The sequence below is a fragment of the Phascolarctos cinereus genome, unplaced genomic scaffold (genome assembly GCF_003287225.1).
Source record: "Phascolarctos cinereus isolate Bilbo 61053 unplaced genomic scaffold, phaCin_HiC Scaffold_2;HRSCAF=192, whole genome shotgun sequence".
NCBI lineage: Eukaryota > Metazoa > Chordata > Mammalia > Diprotodontia > Phascolarctidae > Phascolarctos > Phascolarctos cinereus.
In genome coordinates this window covers 72,183,613-72,205,806 of record NW_027555625.1, presented here as the reverse complement: position 1 = coordinate 72,205,806, position 22,194 = coordinate 72,183,613, and positions in this window count along the sequence as shown.

Genomic DNA, 22,194 nt, shown 5'->3' with positions numbered 1-22,194 from the left:
TAATAGTATCTATACAAACAACATCACCAGGATGTTAGGAAGAAGGAAATCTGAAAAGAAAGCAGAGCTGATGCCAACTTGTAGCAGCTTAAACATGCAGATTATTAAATTTTCAGTATAAGCATTTTTACATTTAGGAAATCAGCAAATCCTATAAAGCAGGACTTGATCTATAATAAAGCCTGTCAATCAATAAACATTTAAACTTAAAAGTACATACGTAAGAAGTTCATACTTCTTATGGACAGGAGAAGGTAAGCTCCTTGATACCAAGAAGCTGGATCATTTTTCTGTCTTTGTCTCTCTAGAGTGCCACACAATGCCTAATACATAAGAGAAATGGGCCATGGTGTCACCTTGGTTTAGCCACATTTCTGGCCCTTTCATATGCAGACACAACCTGCTCAAAGGCGTTTTGTGTTGTAACTGTACCTTCAACTGAATAAAAAAATGGGTGGAAACCCACACATATTAGGGAGCCAAAACAAAAAGGGGTGAGGTGGGGAGGGAAGGGAGAAAAGTTTATAAGTCCAAGAGTGCAGCCAGGTGGTAAACAAAGAGATAGTTGGCCTGAGCCCTCTCCTTAAATGGAAGTTTTAGAGTTCGGGGTGGTTCTATCCTCCATATCATAGGGCCAGAAGGTACTGAAGAGGTGGGTATGAATATCCAGGGGGACTGGAGATTTTAAGATATGAAAATTCCCAGTGTTGAGATTCCTGGGACATGATTCCTGGCATGATGCAGAAGTCCAAAAATTTCCAGGTGGGAAATGTGGAAAAGCAGCAAATGCTAGAAATTTGGTCTGGGTGTATTGTATCGTTGATTATCTAGACTGATAAAAGTAAAGAAAATATTAATAGTTCATTCTTTTCTTTCTTTTTTTTTTTTCCAGTAAGGCAGTTGGGATTAAGTGACTTGTCCAGGGTGACACAGCTAGTAGGTGTCAAGTGTCCGAGGTCAGATTTGAACTCAGGTCCTCCTGAATTCAAAGCCAAAGCTATATCCACTGTACCACCTGGCTGCCCTTTTTTTTATTCTTTTTTTTAATGTTAATAATTAAAATTAAATTTTAAAATGTGTCCTGCTTGAGATCTGGTTGTTAAACATTTGGCAGCATAGCTCTTGTTTGGCATGCTTACTGTACTAGAGAAAAATGTGACCTTTTTATTAAAATCTCTTCTATAGGAAGCCTTTCCTGATTCCTTTTGGATGCTGATGTCTCCCTAAAAATCTTACCTAGTTTTTTATTTTGTATATACTTATTGTGGATATGAGAATGTGATTTCCTTGAGGGCAAGGAGTAGATCATTCCTGTCTTTGCATCCCTAAAGCCCAACACAAAGACTAACATTTAGAGGACTGGGACACTGATTATTCTGCAAGTTTAGCCACATTGGGAAGAAAGATAAGGCAGACAAATCCAGGATCTTCACCAAGAAAACCCCAAATGGGGACTGAAAAAACAGAAGGCCAATTAGCCACATTCCTGGCCTTTCATATTCAGAATGTTGTTTGTCCTTCATTTTGGGAGGATTGATAACATTGGGGAGGGGACCAGTGATGTCTTGACTTGCTGGAAAATTGAATTTAAGACAGTCAGAGTTATTCAAAATTATCAGCTTTACACTTTCTTCTTGAGTGACTGACTTCTAGTGGAAAGAAAAAGTCAGTATAATTGCTGGTGGCCCAGGATGCACGTGTTGACTTCGGTGTTGTCTTAGATATCTGGCCAAACTGTAAATGCTCCACAGTGCCGGCTTCAGCCACCTTCATGGTCACTGGAAAAAATTGTTCTCATCCACCCCTTCCTCTGGGGGCAGTCTTTATGGGCTTGGGATAGAAATCCCCTAATTGCAGGTCAGTTGCTCTCAACCTGATTGAGCATGTCTGCCAAACCAAAGTGTGGCTGCTCTGCATGTTACAGCTTCTTGGAGCCACAGGTGAGAGTTGAGTGTCAAGTAGACCCTGAGGAGGTATGGCCCAAGGCAAGGTCTTTTGCCCCTTGCACCAAAGGGAATCTGGCTCCCCTTTGTCTACAAGCCCCAGCCCCTCATCTCCCTTGGAAAGCCTTAGCCTACCTTTTAATCTTATTCAGATGTGCCTTTGCCCCTAGCCCTAAAGAGGACTCTGGCTCCCATTTTAGGTTCCTTATCCACTCCCCTTGTCAACTCCCCTTATTTCCCTTTGAAAGCCCTAGCTTCACCTTTCTGATCTCATTCAGATGTCTTTCAGTTCCTTCATTGTCTATTCAATCTCTTAGACAATCCAACTGGAATTCTCACCCAGACTCTTTTCCCAGACCATTTTAGTATATAACATCTACACAGGCCCCCATTCAGATGCTGAGAATCTCAAGCCTAAAAGGCTGAGAACCTCTCATGCCCAAAAGCCTGAGCCTTTCTCATGCCCCACTCCTCCTCACAGGCCTTACCTGGCCTATGTGTTTTATCACTAATAAACGTTTTCTTTGGCTGGAAGAAGATTTGAGTTGAATGATATCAGGCAGGGCCTGGCATCATGATCTTGGGGTTCCAGCAGCACCCCAAAGTTCTAGACCTCTTCAGACCCCAAATGTGGAGGAAAAACCCTCACACCAGAGGTGCTAGTCCTTCTTAAACACCCCATACACCCCTATGCAGATACCACTAGATTAAAGGTGTTTTGTTTCACAATCATAAGTCCATTATTAATACATTTGGTTTCAATGACCCTGTGAGGAAGGCAACATAAGTATACATATTTTTTTTCCATTTTAGACATGAGAAAACAAGGTCTGTCAGATCAGGGTTAAACTAATACAAAGTTTAAAACTGACTTTCTATTATTTTAAACTACTAGAAAAGGGAGGAAAGGGAAGAGAATAAGCACTTATATAGCACCTGCTACGTGCCAGGCACTGTGCTATTTCACAATTTGGATCTGGAAGGATCATTGTTGTTGTTCAGCTGTTTCAGTCATGTCCAGTTCTTTGTTTATTGATAGCCTGCCTTCATTCACTAAGATTTATATTCAAAACAAAAGGAAAAATGGGATTATGAAATTACTGATAGTTTTAAACTATACTTGAGATCCAAGATCTTATAATTACATGTATTCTCAAATCTTGTATATGTAACAGATGGATGTCCCTGTGAATGGTCTATTTGGCTCCTTTTGGGGCCCTCATCCCAGCTAGATAAGGAAAAGAGCTTGATGCCTTTCAGGTTTTTCTTTCTCTTCTCAAGGGAGAATGGAGGGTATGGTAAGAAGATGGTTTAGGATGAGAAGGTCTCTCAAGTCATTATTCTCCATTCTATACCCACTTTCTCTCTCTCTCTCTTTCTCTTTTTTATTTTTTTTTTGGCTAGGCAATGGGGTTAAGTGACTTGCCCAGGGTCACACAATTGATGAGTGTTATGTGTCTGAGGCTGGATTTGAACTCAGGTCCTCCTGACTCCAGGGCTGGTGCTCTATCCACTGTGCAACCTAGCTGCCCCCTATACCCACTTTCTTTCTGGAGATTTAATCAGTCACACTACCACCCCCACCCCCTTACAATGTTTAACTCATTTTCTGCCCCAATGGTAATAAAATGGCTTTTAGATCAATGTAGTCCTTTTCTTTAATTTATGGAATTTAAATCAGATATAAAGTTATTAATACAATAACAATAGCTCAGAGCCCCAACTTTTAGACAGTGTATGGCCCTTTGCCCTAATTCAAATTTTCATTTATCTCTAACCTCTTTATGTATGAGGAAAATATCAGGATATTGGAGAAAAAAATAAGTAAAAGTAGCATTGAATTTGAAGTTAGAGGAACTGGTTTTAAATCCTGCCTCTTCACTGACAACCTTGTATAACTTTGGGTAAATTCCTTAAACTTCCTGGGACTCATTTTTTTTTCTTTGAAAATAATGAGGGGGCAGCTAGGTGGCACAATGGATAGAGCATGGGCCTTGAAGTCAGAAGGACCTGAGTTCAAATTCAGCTTCAAACACAAAACACTCATCAGCTGTGTGACTCTGGGCAAGTCACTTAACCCCAATTGCCTTCATTAAAAAAAAAAAAAGAAAAGAATGATTTTGGGCTATGTGGCTACTGTGGTCCCTTCCAGCTCTAAAACTAAGATCTTACAGTTCTATAAATTCAGGGGGTTCAGAGTTAATGTGAATAATAGCTAGTGTAATAGCTAGTGTAATGTCTTAATATTTGCAGAGCATTTTACCTACAGTATCTCACCTTGATCACTAAATCCATTTTACAGATGAGGAAACAGAGGCTAATAGAGGTCAATCAAGTGACTTGCCCAGGGTCACAAAACTAGTGGATTTCTGAGGCAATTTTGAATTCAGTTCTTCCTGATTTCCATGCCAGCATTCTATCATCTGCTGTGCTACCTAGCTGCCTGAAACAGAGACCCCTGAGCAGAAGCTGAATGATCCCCTTTCAAGGATGCTTTAGAAAGGATTCCTGTCAAGATACACAGTTTAGATCGTACTATGTCAAGGATCGGGTATTATATTTCAGTTTCTACAATTCTAAGGCAGAAAATACTCCATTGTCCCATCACTTTGGCTAATTAACTGTACCATATTGGATCAAAATATAACTGTCTTGTCACATATCTAATTTTATTTTGTTCAGAGATCAGGGTCATAGGATGAAAAAGAGCTGGAAGGAGTTTCAGAGATCATCTCATAAAATCCTCTGAGGTAGCAAAGACCACAGCAGAGGCCTATTTGGGAAAAATAACTTTAATGAGAGTCACATCTGAATATCAGAAGCTGGGATACAAACCCAGGTTCTTTGATTTGAAATCCAGAAAATTCTTCATTATACATTAGTACCCTATCCCACCCTTGCACTATTTTCTAGCTGCATAATGCATTCTCAGTTCCTCGAACCAAAGTGGACTGATGCCCAACAAGTTTTTGCTCTATTAGATTGCCAGTTCAGCCTATCATTAGGAAAATGCAAAACATTTTCTTCCTTCAAAAGTAACCTTACCACCTATTTCTGATTTATAGTCATGTTTTGGTTTCTTTTTGTCTTATTAGAAAATATCAAGATGCTGATGCCCATTTGAATTCTCATTGCCTCCCTCTCTCCTTCTTCCAATGTTAATAAGTCTTGGATTCATTAATGAATAAATAAAATGATATATAGCTTCTTAACAAATGGAGAATGTCAAACTGATTGCCTCTGAAATTCAGGAAGGAATTGCTTCTCACATTCAATTAGCCAGGTGTTTTATTTTATAATTTATTTATTTATTTATTAAGTAGTTGAAATGGGACCTATGGCTTCAAAAACCTTCAAATGCAACTGCTTTAATTTAAAGAAGCAAAGAGACAAGAGATAGAAGCATTAGCACAGTATTAAAAATGTCACTTGCTTTTCCCTATGGTAATGAATAAAGAGCTTTCAGGACCTCATGAACTGATGATTTAAATACTTATTGAGACAACAAATTGATGAATCCCCTTACAAACTAATATGAAGATTTAGTCAACCTGAAATTCACACTATTAACTCCCCATCCCAAGCTGGATCTCTCTGTTTTTGCTTTTTCTAATCCTATTTTAACATGTTACCATTAATTTTAAAATTCTCACCAATTTTTTTTGTTTGTTTATTTTATTATGTTCTCATAATTTTCACTTTGGCCAATGCTTTTGGTCTTTTATAGACACTTCAGATTTTGATTTCTGTAAGCATTATATTGATCAAAAATATTAACTTGTCTCTGATTTTGTGATCTTCACTTTATATTTGAACAAAAAAATTTTAAATATATGTGTGTATGTATATACATATATGTGTGTATGTATTATATTATATTACATTAATTAGGGAAAAACTATAGGGGAAAAATACAGCTTCCTAGATTGAAAGCATTAAGGAAGTTGATTACTGCTGGAAATAATTTTATAATTTCCCTAAGGGAGAAAACAAACAAACAAGAACCCTCATATCTTAATCATACCAAAGTTTGCCATCAGTTCTTGATTTTTTATCTATACTTCCCATCATTCCCTTAAGTTTTGTGAATTTGATTTGCTTTATTCTATTTTTTTTTTGCATTAAAAACAATAATAAAACCACCACGTTTTTATGTATGGTATCATATTGTGCCAGACGGGTTAGATTCCCATGTATTTATTGTCACGCATGTTTTTAAATTTCTGTAGATATCAAAACAAAAGATAAACTAAACAAATCATAAACCGCCAAGGATTCAGTCATGAAGGTAACTTTGCCCTAGCCATAAATAAGGTTGTTTTAGAATTTGAGTCCTTAATGTCCCCCCAGAATTGTATGGTACAGTGATTTCTACATACTTTAGTCTCAGGGAAGCTTTATACATTAAAATATACTGAGTGCCCTCAAAAACCTTTCTTTAAAAAATGCAGATTATATCTACCGATATTTACCATAATAAAAATTAGTATGTCTTAGTATCATTTTAAACACAATTTTAATGTCATAGATATCCTGAAAAGATATAAGGAATGCCTGGATATCCTTTGACCCCACTTTAAGGACCACCAGATAGTGGATGAAGGGCTTTGAAGTTAGGAAGAAACTGGTTTAATACCTACTTTTGTCATTAAATGGCTGTGTGATCATGTACATTTTTCTTAACCTCTTAGTGCTCCAAACTATTCCCTTGGAAGATAAATCATAGAAGAATTCCTACAGATCTGTATAGAAGAAAGATATTTCTCACCACAATGATACTCACAGCTCTCAACTGCCTCTTTCCCTTGAAAAAGAATCTGTTAATTTACTTGAAATACCTCAGCATTGAACATATTTTGTATTCACTTGAGGATCATTAAAAAAAATCCCATGTTGGTATTTTAGCTGGAAATTTTTCATACATTCTAGAACAGAATGATAGGACCAGGTTTATAGCTGGAAGGGACCTTAGAGTCCATTTCAATCCAACCTATCTTCTCTCATTTTATAGATGAAGAAACTGAGGCCCAATTTCTTTAAGCCACTACCCAAGATTTCATAGCTAGCAAGTGCCAGAACTTGGGTTCAAATTCAGGCTCTTTGATTAAAAATCGAAAAGAGTTGGAAATAAAATGTGATTCCACATCTAGGATACTCTCCACTGTATCTCACTATTTCTAGGAGATGAGGCCATAGCTCTTCACAAAACAGTTGGTCATTCAGCCAGAAAATCAACAAATCCCAAGAAGTTGGTGATTGGCAAAGGGTTAAGATAGGCTTAATGATGTGTGGTACAATATGATTACTGAGCTTATCAAATTCATTGGCATCTTATGGATTCAGACAAGGGAAATGAAAATGAGATGAAATAAGTGGTCAGTGCTGGAATGATGTTGCCAGAATGAAATGAATGGAATCTTCATACTTAAAGATCATCACTTTAACTATAATGAAAATGCACAAAGAAGTCACAATATATTAATAAGGGCATATCAGGAACTTGGTTCTTCAGGATCACCTCTTCCATAAGACATTCATACATATTTACATGTTGACAGGCATGTGTGGGAAAAGCAAGGACATTTCAAGGAAATACCTATTACACTAAATAATGTAATTGATCCAGGAAGAAGAAATAGCTTAGTGTCATTATCATATTTTATCAAAAAAATCTATATTGTTGCAAGAATCATTTTGATCAGTACTAATTTTGTCTTTAGTCTGGGATGGGCTCCAAATTAATACACTCTTCACTGACATGAAAATGGAAGATTCACTGAGTATTCCCATTTGTTTAAGGGGGTTGTCAAATAGTGGGCATTCAAACAGAGACCAATGGAAATTTACTGTAGTTACTTCAGAAGGTGGCAGTGATTCAAATAAGCAAAGATCTTTAAATATTCTGATGAGTTTTGTTACAGCAAGGCTTTTTGCAATGCAATTAGATACAGTAAGTTGAATATCTGGTGTTTTACTTAAACTTTGTTTTCCTGATAAAGGCAAAATGTATTTTGGGAAGGGGAGTCACAGAATCAGTTTACAGATTTATGGAGTAGAGATGTGTGGTGCTAGACTATATATGAAAAATACACTCTGGTACAAACATACCAAGCACCATCCCTCAGGTTTTGTACTCTCACAATTCCTTTGTTCAGTCCTTTCTGTCACATCTGACACTTTCTGACTCCATTTGGAGTTTTCTTGATAAAGATACTAGAGTGGTTTGCCATTTCCTTCTCCAGCTCATCTGACTGATGAGGAACTGAGGCAAACAGGATTAATTGACTTCCCCAGGGTTAAACAGCTTGTAAGTGGCTGAGGCCAGATTTGAACTCAGGAAGAAGATGCTTCTTGACTCTAGGCCCTGTGCTATATCCACTGCATTTTCTCTCTTACTAGGTTAAAAGGCAGTCAAATGGGTAGGATCTATAATATGATCATAAAATATAAAATTTACAAAAACCTTATCTCTAGCTGTATTACTCCACAACTCAGATTAAAAGGGGGAGAAGGGAAATTTTGTTTTTCTTATTGGAGAATAATTACCTCTTTTAATTTCAAACTCTAAATTGATATGCTTGGACAATGTGTGTGTGTGTGTGTGTGTATGTACATATGTATATATGTATGTACATATGTATATATGTATGTATATGTATTATGTATATAGTATATGTATATGTATGTATGTGTATGTGGTTAATGACCATTAAATATGCTAGCATTATGTAATGACTTTTGTGTCCCTGGCACTTAGCATAGTGCCTAGCACTGTGAAGCACCTAAAGACATAGAAGTTTTTCAATAAATGTCGATTGATTGATTAATGTGAAACAAGGCTGGAAATGAAGGGTTTCTCCATGTTGTTAAGAGCCTTAAATGCTACACATAAGAACTGATACTATTGCTAGAGGTAACAAGAAACAGTTGGAGTTAATGAAATGGTGGTGGGGCAGGGAGAGACAAGGTTAGACATACACATTAGGACAAAACACTTTGCTGGCTTCAGGGAAATCAACTGAAATAATGAGGAAAGACTGGAAGCCTTTCAATTTCCCTCCATTGTTCCTTTTTCCCTCTAGGATAAACCAGGACAAGAAAAATGATCAATTCATATAACTATTAAAATACTTGAAGGAAAGGAACTTGTACAGTGGGAAGAGAATTAAATTTGAAATTCCAGGACCTGAGTTCAAATATTAACGCTGACATTTTCTACTTAGGTGACCTTGGGCTAGTTAAGTAACTTCTCCTGGCCTTAGAATTCCTGGTCTGTAGAATTAAGGAGTTGTGTTAGATGAACATTTGGAGGGCAACTAGGTGGTGTAGTGGATAGAGCACCCAACTTGGAGTCAGGAAGACTCATCTTCCTGAGTTCAAATCTGTCCTCAGACTTGGTAGCTCCGTGACCCTGTTTGCCTCAGTTCCTCATCTCTCAAATGACCTAGAGAAAGAAATGGCAGGCCAGTAACTTTTCCAAGAAAACCCCAAATGCAGTCATGAAGAGTCCGACATAACTGACTGGCAACACCAAACGTCTCTCTGAAGTTTTTGTCTTTGGTTAAGTATCCTCATTTCCTCCAAATACAGATACAGCATAGTCTATAGTTCTCTTATAATACTGCTCAAAAACATACTTAAGCATTAATATATTCGTTATATTTTCAATGTGTTCTACTCACTCAGTGGAATAGATGTTTACCTATTTAGAGTTTCACCACGTTGTTAAATGTTCTACATAGCAACTGATATGTATTCCTAAAGGTAATTCCTAAGGGAACAACTGGAATTAATCTAATGTCAGTGGGGTAGGAGGAGACAAAGTTCATTTTTTTGGGGTATTCAATTTTTCTACATTTTTTGTTTCTTGGAATTTCTTGTTTTATTCAAGCCTTAAGTTAAACAATGCCTTCTATGAACCTTCCCTTAGACCAGGGTGGGGAACCTGTGGCCTTCTAGGTCCTAGGGTGTGGCCTTTTGACTGAGTCCTAGTTTTATAGAAGAAATCATTTTATTAAGGGGATTTGTTCTGTGAAGTTTGGATTCAGTCAAAGGGCTGCACTTGAGGATCTAGAGGGCCACATGTGGCATCAAGGCTACAGGTTCATCACCCCTGCCTTAGACTTTCTCTCCCTTTCCCTGAAGACTTTCCCAGTCCCTCTATCTGATGACCCTCACCCTACCCCGTTTCTTGTATCTGTTTGTACGTTTTTTAGAGACAACTCTTCATGGACATATCATTTCCCAGTAAGAATGTGAGATACTTGAGAACAGGAGTCCTTTGCTTTCACCTTTATTTTCCACTTCTGAAGACAATATTTGACATACAGTATGTCATTAATGAATACATGTTGATTGATTAAAATCATAGTTCAACTCGGTATAAAAATGTTTTAGAATTAGAGTTATTTAAAATGCAAAATGAATCATCAGAGGATGTTGTGGTTACTCCACAGTGGAGTGGGGTAAGGGGAGATAACTCTCATCCTTTGAGAGTTTTGTCTCTCTCCTCCCACAAACCATGGAGTATCTATTCAGTATATTGGATGACATTTTCTATATCTTGTAATATTCTGTGAGTACCAATGCAGTAGGTAATTGTGTCTCTAACTAGCATTAAATTTGAAATATAAAAATAAAATCTGGTCTTAGGGCTATAATAATAAAGGACACACACATGAGATGAAAGGTTTTGAGATTATCAGGAGTTTAAATAAGATGATCTGGAGATTTTAAATGGTCTCAAGTTCAATAGGAGGCAGCAGTGTATTATTTTTTTAAGGCAATTAGGGTTAAGTGACTTGCCCAAGGTCACACAGCTAGTAAGCATTGAGTGTTTGGTCTGAGGCCGGATTTGAACTCAAGTCCTCCTGAATTCAGGGCTGGTTCTCTATCCACTGCATCACCTAGCTGCCCCTATAGCAGTGTATTACAGCTGCTAAGAAACTGAGTGCAAGTGTGGGCTATATTACCAAAATGCAGTGCTTTCATCATGGGAAGTGACATTCTAGGCTCATTAAATCATATCCAGAGTATTGAGGTCTTTAGTGTTTAAGATGTTCTAGTATAACATCTAGTAGATATAAGCTCCTTGAGGGCCAGGGATGCTTCATGTTTGATTCTCTGTGTTAACAAGAAATAATAGTGTAAGAAAAGTGGTTTAAAAGAATTTACCAGAGAGATTAGCTGATCAACAATTCAATTCAATTCAACAAACATTTATTAAGTACTTAGTAGGTGTCAGGCACTGAACTACATGCTGGGGATTTGAATAAGAGAAAGGAGAGGGAGAGGGAGAGGGAGAGGGAGAGGGAGAGGGAGAAGGAGAGAAGAGAAAGAGAAAGAGAAAGAGAAAGAGAAAGAGAAAGAGAAAGAGAAAGAGAAAGAGAAAGAGAAAGAGAAAGAGAAAGAGAAAGAGAAAGAGAAAGAGAAAGAGAAAGAGAAAGAGAAAGAGAAAGAAAGAAAGTCTTTCTCATCAAGGAGTTTAAAATCTAATGGGGGAAGATAACAGGAAGCTGAAAACACTAGAGGAGGGGTGGGCCAATCAGCAGGGAGTGTGGTGTCCTGTGGGGTTGAGAGAGCTGTTCCTGAAAAAATGATCATGCAGTAAAGTGCTAAGGAAAAGTAATTGACAGCTCACATTTTAGATCCACAACAAAGGAGAAGGCATAGATATGCTGTCCAGTCTATAAAAATGGAGGGAGCATTCACCATTGAGTAGATCACAGGTACATCAAAGTTTGAAAATATTAGAACTGAGAAGAGTAATAAGCATTTAATAAATGTTTGCTCATGATCCTCCTGTTGTGGTCTTCCTGGTGCGGGTGTAAATTAAAGAAATATGTATGTTTCCCCCCTACATACTTTATTGAATCTACATAACTCCAGAAACAAGACAAAATAAACAAAGAAAAAAACAACAATAAACAAAACTATGGAGAACAAGATCATGGCGCTTTTATAGCTTACATGGCATAGTAGATAGAATACTGGATTTCAAATGAGGAAGACTTGAATTCAAATCTTGCTTCATATACTTCATAGCTGTTTGACTCTGGCTGACTCTGACTGACTTAACCTCTCAGCCTCAGTTTCCTCATAAGTAAAATGTCATAATAATAGCATATATGTCACAGGACTGTTGTAAGGAATAACTTAAATAACATGTAGAACCAAACACCTGAAGGTGTTTACACAAAGGTTAGCTATTATTACTAGTCACCATTTAGCTACAATACCTTATATTCGTGAAGGTATACATTGTCCCTTGACACGAGCAGGAATCACTCAGGCTGATCCAATGCCCATACTCTCAAAATCTTGTTCCCCTTCTCATAACTGGGTTTTATACACAGAGTCAGGCAGCATCTTAGGGCTGGTGTCCTCTTCTCTTTTCAGTCACAAGGAATTCTTTTGATTCCTCTTGAAAAGTTCTTCATGACTAAGATAACTGACTGAAAATGCCATGAAAGGTCTTTAATTTTACATCCCTTAGGAGGGGGTGGGAGGAAGTTTTAAGACCTAATAGTCCTTCACCTTTTCTTGCTTTATTGACTTTTCTCTTTTCCCTTTCCACCCAGTCAATCCCCCCACCCCTTTTAAATTGGGACACTTAAGTTCCCCTTCTCACCTCTTCAGACAATTTCCCTCACTGAATCATTAACCTGTAGGGGTTCTTCCACTTAGGAGATGAGCCCAGGGCCTTGAAACCTAACCTATTCATCCTCTAGGGCCCACATGATACATTTTCAAGGGTGTAACCATGTTGTAGGCTCTGACTTGTTTACAGTCAGCTTTCTATATGCTTGATGTTTTTGCTTACTAAATATAATTTTTTGCAAAGCTTATCCTTCACACTTATCCCAAATAACCAAGAGGGTCATGTGTACGAGGTCATACCGAGGACTTTTTTTAATTCCAGAGTCTCTAAGAGTTCTTTTTTTTTTTTTAAATTTAGCTTCTAGGACCAGTTCTACTTACTGTATGAAGTTGTTTCAGTACCCAGGACAACATGCCTCTCCTCCAAAATTCTAGTACTTTATCTAGTCTTCTTGTTCTTTCAATTTCTAGGTCTCCTTACTTCAGTATAACCAAAATAGCATATAAAAGCAGTATATTCCATTATCCTGTTCAAGTTTGTGCTCTTATATATCCAGGATCACATAATACCTAATCATAGCTAACATTTATAAAGCACCTACTATGTGTCAGACTGTGCTAAGAGACATACAGATATAATCTCGTTTAATTCTCACAACTATGGATGTTAGATGCTATTATTATTCCCATTTTACAGATAAGGAAGCTTAAGCTAGATAAGTGATGTGTCTAAGGTCACAGAGTTAGTAAGGTCCTAGGCTGAATTTAAACTCAGGTCTTCCTGAATCCAGGCCTAAACTTCTGTCCACCTAACTGCCTCCCACAGATCATGGAATTCACACCCACCTCTACTTTGATCTCCCTCCATCCCTAATCATGTTCTAGGAAATGCCCTTACTACACTTTGCTCTATTGCATTGAGCTTCAAGCTGTGAAACACTCATGTCTTCTTATGACCTTCCCACCCTTTTCCAGGTATAGTCCTTAAAAATTATCTGTAAAAGACTTCCGTTTTCTACAACATTTCTTATTGGAAATATACTAAACTACTGCCCAGTAATCACACAGCTCTAGGATCCTTATAGGGCCCCATCAAATGACTAGAAAGGCAGCTCAGTGTCAGCTGGTAGAGTGGCAGAGCTAGAGTCAGAAAGCTCTGAATTCAAATCATGCCTTAGGCATTTACTAGCTATATGACCCTGGGGAAATCACTTAAACCCTCTCACCCTCATTTTCTTCATCTATAAAACAAGATTAATACCTACCTCTCAGAGTTGTGAGATAATATTGTTAAATTGTTTCACAAACTTTAAATTGCTATTTTAATGCTAGTTATCACCATCTTCATTTTTATTATTACTATTATTATTGCTGTTTATTCCTCAGGATAGGAGCAGTCACTTTCCTGTTGTAAATATCTCATTCACAGACTCCATTTACAAGTTGATCAAGCCTGATTCTGTATTTGTAACACAGATCAGTTACAGGAACAAGTCAGAAATCCTATAAAGGTATGGCATAATGAATTTTAGGTTCTATATCTAATAGGTCAGTGGGACTTAATTGTGCTATATAAAAAAACAAAAACAAACAAACAAAAACCAAACAAACAAAAAACCCACCAACAACAGCAGCAAAATCTACTTCACCTAACCTTTAGCTGGAGATATGTAGGTTCAATAAAGTACTTAAAAGGGTCCAAAAATTCCTTATCTTTCCCTTGACACCCAGAACTCACCTGGGAGGGAGGGCTGGGTAAAGAGAGTTTGTTGAATTGAATGTGTTTACTGAATTGAATTCTAGACACTGCATTCATAAAATGAAATATGCTGGTGAAAGGAGACTAGGATTTTGAGACATGAAATCACACTATACGAGGAATAGTTTAAGGAACTAAGGAGGTTTAGCTATGAGAAATAGTGTGAATATGTTAATTCTCTTCAAATATCTGAAAAGCTACCATGTCAAAGAAGAAGCAAGGGCCTTTCTGTGAAGCAAACAGAGCTGAATAAGAACCAATAAAAGGAAACACATTATTGGATTTATTCAATTAATTCAAGAGGGGTTGTGATGAGAAATTGGGTGCGGTACTGTGAGAAATAACTCATTCAGACTCAGGAGAGATGAAGTTAAAAGCCCAGTTTATCACACAGTTGCAACTGTGGGTGTTTTAGGGACTAGGACACATTGTACCGAAGCAGGAGTTCATTATTTATCTCTCTCTAATCCCGGCCACAAATTCCGTCCTCTGTTTCCTCATTGGCTGGGTACTCCAGAGTGCACCACTTTCCAGTATGCCTATTACACATCTACTCTTTGACACATCCTCCCTCCTTCTTCATATGTCCCATGTTCAGAAAATGGTGTCTTAGCCCCTCCTGGAGGTGGAGGAGCTAATATTTATAAGCCTATTAAGCATGTGCACTCTAAGCAAAGCTGAACCTTTGTCCTACTTACTAACTATTATCAGCAAAACAAAATAAAACCAGCTTAATCCTATTTTAGCTAGTTACTTTAAGCAGTTGTTTCAGTTTTATGGAATCTTTTGTTCTGATTAAATAACTTCTATCAGCAAAACAAGAGAAGACCTACTGTTATTCTCTAGCTGTTTGCTCCAAATTTATGGGAACAAACATTTTCATTATATCTCTCAGGTACCAAGAAAGTACACAAGTGCTTATAGATCACAAACAAGCAAGTTTATTATTCATAGACCCGCAAGCTTGTGGCTCTCCAGCTCTTCAGTCTCCAAAGGTAAGGGAGAGTGGTGACTAGGGTGTTATTTGTGATGAATACCAGTTTAGACACTGAGTTCTGGGTTTCTGCCCTTATATCTGATTGCTGTATGTAGCTTGCTTTGATGTAGCTTGTTTTGAATATATTTGTTTGCATGTTGTCCGTCCTTGCCCTGCAGGCCCCCCCCCCCATGAGATTATAAACTCCTTGAGTGCTAGGATTATTTTACTTCTTTTTATATTTTCAGTGATTATAACAGTGTCTAGCACATAGAAGGCACTTAATATATGTTTATTGATTAATTATTGTTTCTGGGCATATTAACTGGGACTGAGTAGAAGAGGGACCTAAGAGGAGTCATTTGGCATTTGGCCTGAATTACCTCTTTTCCATCAAAAGGGCATTGTGATTAATAAACTTTGTTAACCTTGTAATACCTTTAGTAGAAACTTTGCTAATATTATGTACCTAGATTAGCGAATTTTATAAATGGATTATGATAAATAGATTTTTGCTTAAAGGAAGCTGACTAAAAAAGCATTGCATAAAAAAGAACTTCCTGTTACTTAGAAGGATTCAGTCAGTTGTCAACTAGGGAGACATTTCTGTTAGTAAGGCCCTAGTAATAGGCCAGTCCTCACAAGGATGTTAATAAGGGCTGGTTTATATTTTATCTGAGGGTGAGTAGGGAACTACTAACATTTTTGAGGAAGAGAGTGATATGGTTAGACACCTTAAGTTTATCATCTATTATAAGTATTACAGAGGATGCGCATGAACTGAGTAGAGACTGGACAAAAGAAAGAACCTTCCTTAGAGTGTGTCTAATCCATGGACTTATAAGTCAAATTGGATATTTATATTAGAAGTTCAGAAAGTCAGCACAAAATGAAATATATTTTGTTTTGCTTTCTGTCTCAGATTATGCTTAAAATGATTGTATTATTAATTCTGTTTCATGCCAAAGTTATAGAAGTTTTGAAGAATATAATAAGAATTCTGATTTTAAAACACTATTTGGACCTTGTTTAAGGTTTATACAACTTGTACTTTGAGACTTTTGCTTGCAGGACTTTTTTTAGTGAATTACTCAAAAGCAATTCATTATCATGATATGTCATTGGGAACTGCATCCTTCCAATTCGATTCACTTTCTATACAATAGTTGTTTTTTTTTTCAAATAAATATCTATACACGTGAACTGTTAAAAAAGATTGCTGAGTAAACTTCAAATAGAAACTATCAATAAAGATACTTTTGCTGTTAAAAATGTGTTTTATATGTAGTTAATTTCACACTTATTTGCACTGGAAAATTAAATTTTTACTTATCAACCTACCACAGAAATAGTGGGAGAAATTCTACTCTTCTGTATTGTATGTCGGTTTTGGTGGTTGCTATAAGGAAACTATATGAGCATTAATTGATAATTAGGAAACTCTGATAATTCTAGAAATGGCCTATAATACCAACTGTCTAGCCCAGCCTTCTAATTTGAATAGTTTCACTGGGTGTGACATAAGTGTAATTGTATTTTCTATTCTAATCTTTTTTGAATTTCTTTTTTTGAAAGCAGATTGTTCAACATCTTTGTTAACTACCTTCATATATTGTTTTGTTAATTAATCATTGATGAATGCCTGTAGAATTATGTAGGGAGTAATTTGACTAAAATAGTAGTCAAATTATTTTGATATTTGCCACAATGTATATGTTTTTATTTTTTTCAGTTCTGCATTTCCAAAGTGTCCATTTTGATAAAAATTAAAGAGATTTTTTTTTAAATTAAGGTTTTTCCCACTCTAAAAATGTCTCCAAGCCCCTACTTTCTCTCTTTTTTCCTTTATAAAATAGAATATAAGAATAAGTGTGCTGGTATGTAAGGGAGATTTCCAGTTCTACATACAATCCTCTTATTCTGCTCTACTTTTTTATGTTGAAGTGCTCATTTTGTTGTGGGTTGGTTAATTCTAGAATTTAAACAAAAAGTTATCTGGACTGTGTCAATCAATTTTTATTTAAAAAAATATGGCAGATTTTTAAAAAAAAAATTTTAGTCGGCTTTAAAATTGAGAAACTTTTCTTTTAAAATTTGAAATGTGTTTTGAATTTTAATCATTTCTCACTGGAAGCTTATTTTACTTTAATTTTTAGGGTCTTCTAATAATTCATGCCTGATAGTTAATAAATTACAAGTGAATTTTCTCTGTCAAAACTTGAGGTTCAGGCTACAGATCAATTAGGCTTAAATATTGTTTACAATAACTACAATTTGATTAAATTTTAAATATGTTTAACAACTTCCTATGTAGGTATTTCTCCCTCAAAATGGCTGGATTTAGAGTTTTGACATTTGCCTGCATAGTTTTCCTCATGATTAGTCTAAATACTATGCTCACTTAAAATGATATTAGGAATGTAATTATGATTAAATGCTTGAGGAATTATCACTCAACAACCCCAGAGCCATCCTCTTTTTCCTACCCTACATAACATCATATACCACAAGGCCATTGAATCTTAATTAGGTTGTGTGGGATTTGAGACACATTAATCAAGAAGGTCTAATATTTTTGAATTGTCATTTGGTAGATATTTTATATTTACCAGTAACATTTCTGTCTCTGTCTCTCTGTCTGTCTATCTGTCTCTGTCTCTGTAAGCCTGTCTTTCTCACTCTCAGTCTCCACAATAATGTATAGCGGATATTGAGGCGAACTTACTTGGTACTCACTCATGTCACTCAAATACCACTTCTGTGAAGTCATTGACTGTGTAATCCTGGGCAAATCACTTAAGTTCTCAATAACCCAGCCCATAGCCCAGCATTTATATTTACATATAAATGTATTCTAATTATGCAAAAGGCAGATTGTAATTAACATTCCCTCTCTTTTATTCCCCAAAGATAGTAGGGCAGCTAGGTGGCCTAATGGAGATAACATTCTTCAAAGAGTCAGGAAGACTGTATTCCTGAGTTCAAATCTGGCCTCACACACTTAACTAGCTGTGTGACCCTGGGTTAACCACTTAATCTTGTTTGCCTCAGTTTCCTCATCTGAAAAGTGAGCTGGAAAAATAAATGGCAAACTATCCCAGTATCTTGGTCTAGAAAACCCCAAGTAGGGTCACAAAGAGTTGGACATGACTGAAATGACTGAACAATAGTAATATTAGTTAGACAGCACAGCATACATTATTATTCCTATTATGAACAACAACAAGGTAGATAAATGGATAAATATTCCTCATTATCAAATTAAAAAAAAAGATCTTCCTTACTTCTCACTCTCTCATAAGTGTGTGTGTGTGTGTGTGTGTGTAGATAGATACATAGGTATAGACATATCATAGCTATATATAGTAAGATAAATAGATAGATCGATCGATCGATCAATCGATCGATCTTGGACATAAAGAATTGAAAGTTCAATCTGGAAATAGTCAGCAATCTGCTCATGCCCTAAAGTATCATGTTTTTGTAGAATCATTGACTGTTAGAGTTGAAAGACACCTTGAAACATAGAATAACAAATGTCACAACTTAAAGAGATTTTGGAGCCTGAACTGTTAGAGATGATATGGACTCTGAAAAGGGAATGTCAGAACTGGAAGCAATGTTATGATATTGAAAATTAAATTTGGAAGGGAACTTAGAACATTGAATTTTCAAGCAAAAAAATACAAAAGTTGATATCAGAATATTGAATGTTACTTATAGAATGTTAGACAAGGAAAGAATGTAAGAAGTCTCATAGGTCAACTCCCCCATTTATACCAGTGATGTAAATGGGGCTCAGAGAGGGGAAATTACTAATTCAAGGTCATATGTCTAGCTATAGCCAGTCTAATAAACCATAGTCTTGGAATAGTGTTCTAATTTATGGTTAGTCAGTAATTATGCTTAATGGACAGACAAATCCATTGTTCCTTTCCATTTATTACTGACCACTTATTGCTTGTGAGTTGCACTGGCATGACTAGATTATGAAGGGTAATCAATAGAAGTAGAAATCGCTAATGAATCAACAAGACAGCCTGTTGGGTATTTTGCTTATGCAACAATTTTAAAATCATGCAGTTACAAACTCTTGCTTCCTTGTTTTTGAGTACAGAGATGGCTGACCTAGTAAGAATTCTTAACAGCTTTTTTTTTCATGATAGTGCCAAATTGGTTTTATTTATGTTTTAAAAAGTACTCTGAAGCCTTTCAAACTGTTTATTTATTTATTTTTTTTTAATAATGGAGCAATTGAGAGACATGGGCACAGCAATTAGAAGCATAAATGAATTCTTCCTAAAATATCTCATGACTATTTTTTAAAATTATGGATATTGTTATACATAAATATATTCTAACTGAATCAAATTGTAACTATAACCAAGTTTTCTTTTTTCTTCCCCAAGTTTTCTTAAAATATTCTTCCCTTGAGCAATAATGAATGATTGAGATGGGGTCACATATCAGGAACGAATTCTGTATAACTTATACTTCATATAAACCATCCTGGCACTGCCACTTACTACCTGTCTGACTTGGGGTGGGTCACTTAATCTCTCTTGGGTTTCTTTACTTGTAAAATTATGGGGTATAATTAGATGACCTTCCAATTATAAATGTATTACTGTATAATCTGTTGAACCTAGGTCTCAATCTAAGGCAATCAACTACCCCTCAGCAAAATCAGGGGTTGGTAGCAGGTTGAGAAGATATGTGGGTCCCTTTTCTAAAGCAGAGGAAGATATGGTTGTAAAAAAAAATAACTTATAAACCAGAGAGAAGTCAAGGCAATTGTTGTTAACATATTTATTAATTCCAGAATCATGGTATGTAGGGCCAGAAGAGTATAAGAGATCTTAGAATCCTATGGCAGAGGGTTTGAATGGTTCAAAGAATACATTAGATCCAGCTTATCAATTTAATAAATAAAGAAATCAAAGCTAGAGGGGGAAAGGGAATTGGTTAAGGTGCCAAAGGTAGTAAATAGCTATCCCAGCTTTAAAGTCTAATTTTCTTAGCACTTGTTCAAGTGCTCTTCTCACTATGTGATGATCCCTCCATTTGATGGGGTCTTTTTTTTTAATCTTTTTTTCACTTACTTTATTCTTTTTCATGTTTTTTTTAATGTGTTTCTTCTTTTACAACTGTGAATAATATGGATTTTTTTTCTTTTATTTAATAGTCCCTATATCAATTATATCAAACTGACATCCACTTTCAGAAGAGGGGAGGAGAGGGAGAGGGAGAAAATTTGGAGCTCAAAATCCTATAATAAAGAATGCTAAAAATTTTCTTGACATGTAACTGGGGAAAAATAAAATACTATTAAACTTTAAAAAAAAAAGAATGTTTCCTCCATGCCAGTATTTAGACTCAATTGGCATGAGGATACTAGGACCAGATCTACTCTGCTCCCTTACACAGCCACCTCTCCCAAGTCTATGTCTACCATCTTCACACTTGCTCTGGCACACAATGACCCACAGTAACTCTCTCTACTGCTGCCAATGAGTCGTGTACACTGACACATTTGTTTGTTTGTTTGTTTGTTTGTTTTTGGTTTTACCTTTTGCTGAGGCAATCAGGTTGAGTGGTTTGCCCAGGGCCACACAGCTAGTAAGTGTCAAGTGTCTGAGGCTGAATTTGAACTCAGGTCCTCCTGACTCCACAGCCAGAGCTCTATCCACTGCACTACCTAGCTGCCCCTGCACTGCCACTCTTTCAAGGGTTCCCTTGATCACTACCCTCTCCCATATACATTCACTGAGTCTTCTTATGCCAAAGTCATTCCTCATTGGAAACACTTCAAGATTTTTCCACCTGCAAAGCTAGTTCTTCAAGGGAAGGAGAAAAGAGGGAAGAACAAGCAAGAGCTACTGGCTTCAGAAGAGAGCCAGGGAGCAAGAGGCTTTTTCACTCTTTGGAGAATGGGCAGTAGAAATGCATGGATGCTACGAATTTCTGGATAGAAATGACAGCTGGGATGAAGGTGGTACTATTTAAACAGTAAAGAGAAGCTTAGAAGAGAAGCAGAGAACTTTGAATTCAAATCTCTGTCCTTTCAGCGAGGGGAGAAGAGGGGGACATTTGATGGAGTCTTAGCAAAGTTAAATAATTTTGCTATGTGTTGTCAATGACATTTAGTGACCTTTGCCTTCTGGAAACTTTGTCATTTCTCTATTCATCAAGTTTTCTTAAACTTTTTTTTATTATTTTTTTAGTGTTGAATGAGGTATAGATGTGTGCCATCTGACTATCTGGTGAAACTTGTGAGCCCCTTTTCAGAAGAATGTTTTGTTGCCTACATTGATAATTTTCAGTGAAAGAGTAGTGAAAAGAAGCATTTTCCCCCATCATAGGGTTTCCTGAAATCTATCCATAGATTATTGGCCATTCATAAGCCTCAGGCTTTAGACCCCTCCATTATATAATAATTGTTCCGCATATGTGAAGATCTTAAAATAGAGCTCAAAATGGCTCCTTTTCAGGCTTGATATAAAAGGGATTTGTTTTGAGTAGAAGCTGGACTAGAAGACCTTTGGCACAGCAGATCTGAGTTTCTGGAAATGAAGAGGTTTGGGGTTGTTAGGGGTTCTGGGACCCTGAGAGTGCCAAGGCAGGGTCACCTGGAATGAGTTTATACACTCAAGCTGTCTTTCAGTCAAGAGACAGTTTATTGTAATGCCAATAGAAGCAGGCAAAGTTCCTTTTAAGAACTTGTACCCTAATGGGGGGTGAATCTAGAATTTATATAGAAAAGGAACATGGGAAAGAAATTCCAGGGGTACTAATTAGGTAATCTAAAAGTCCAGGTGTCTTTGGGAGCCATGGATGGGAAAGTGTAGGTAGTATACCAGATACTGAAGGAGTTGTTAGAGTCATGGACCTTGGGGATCTGGTGGGAGGAAGAGTCC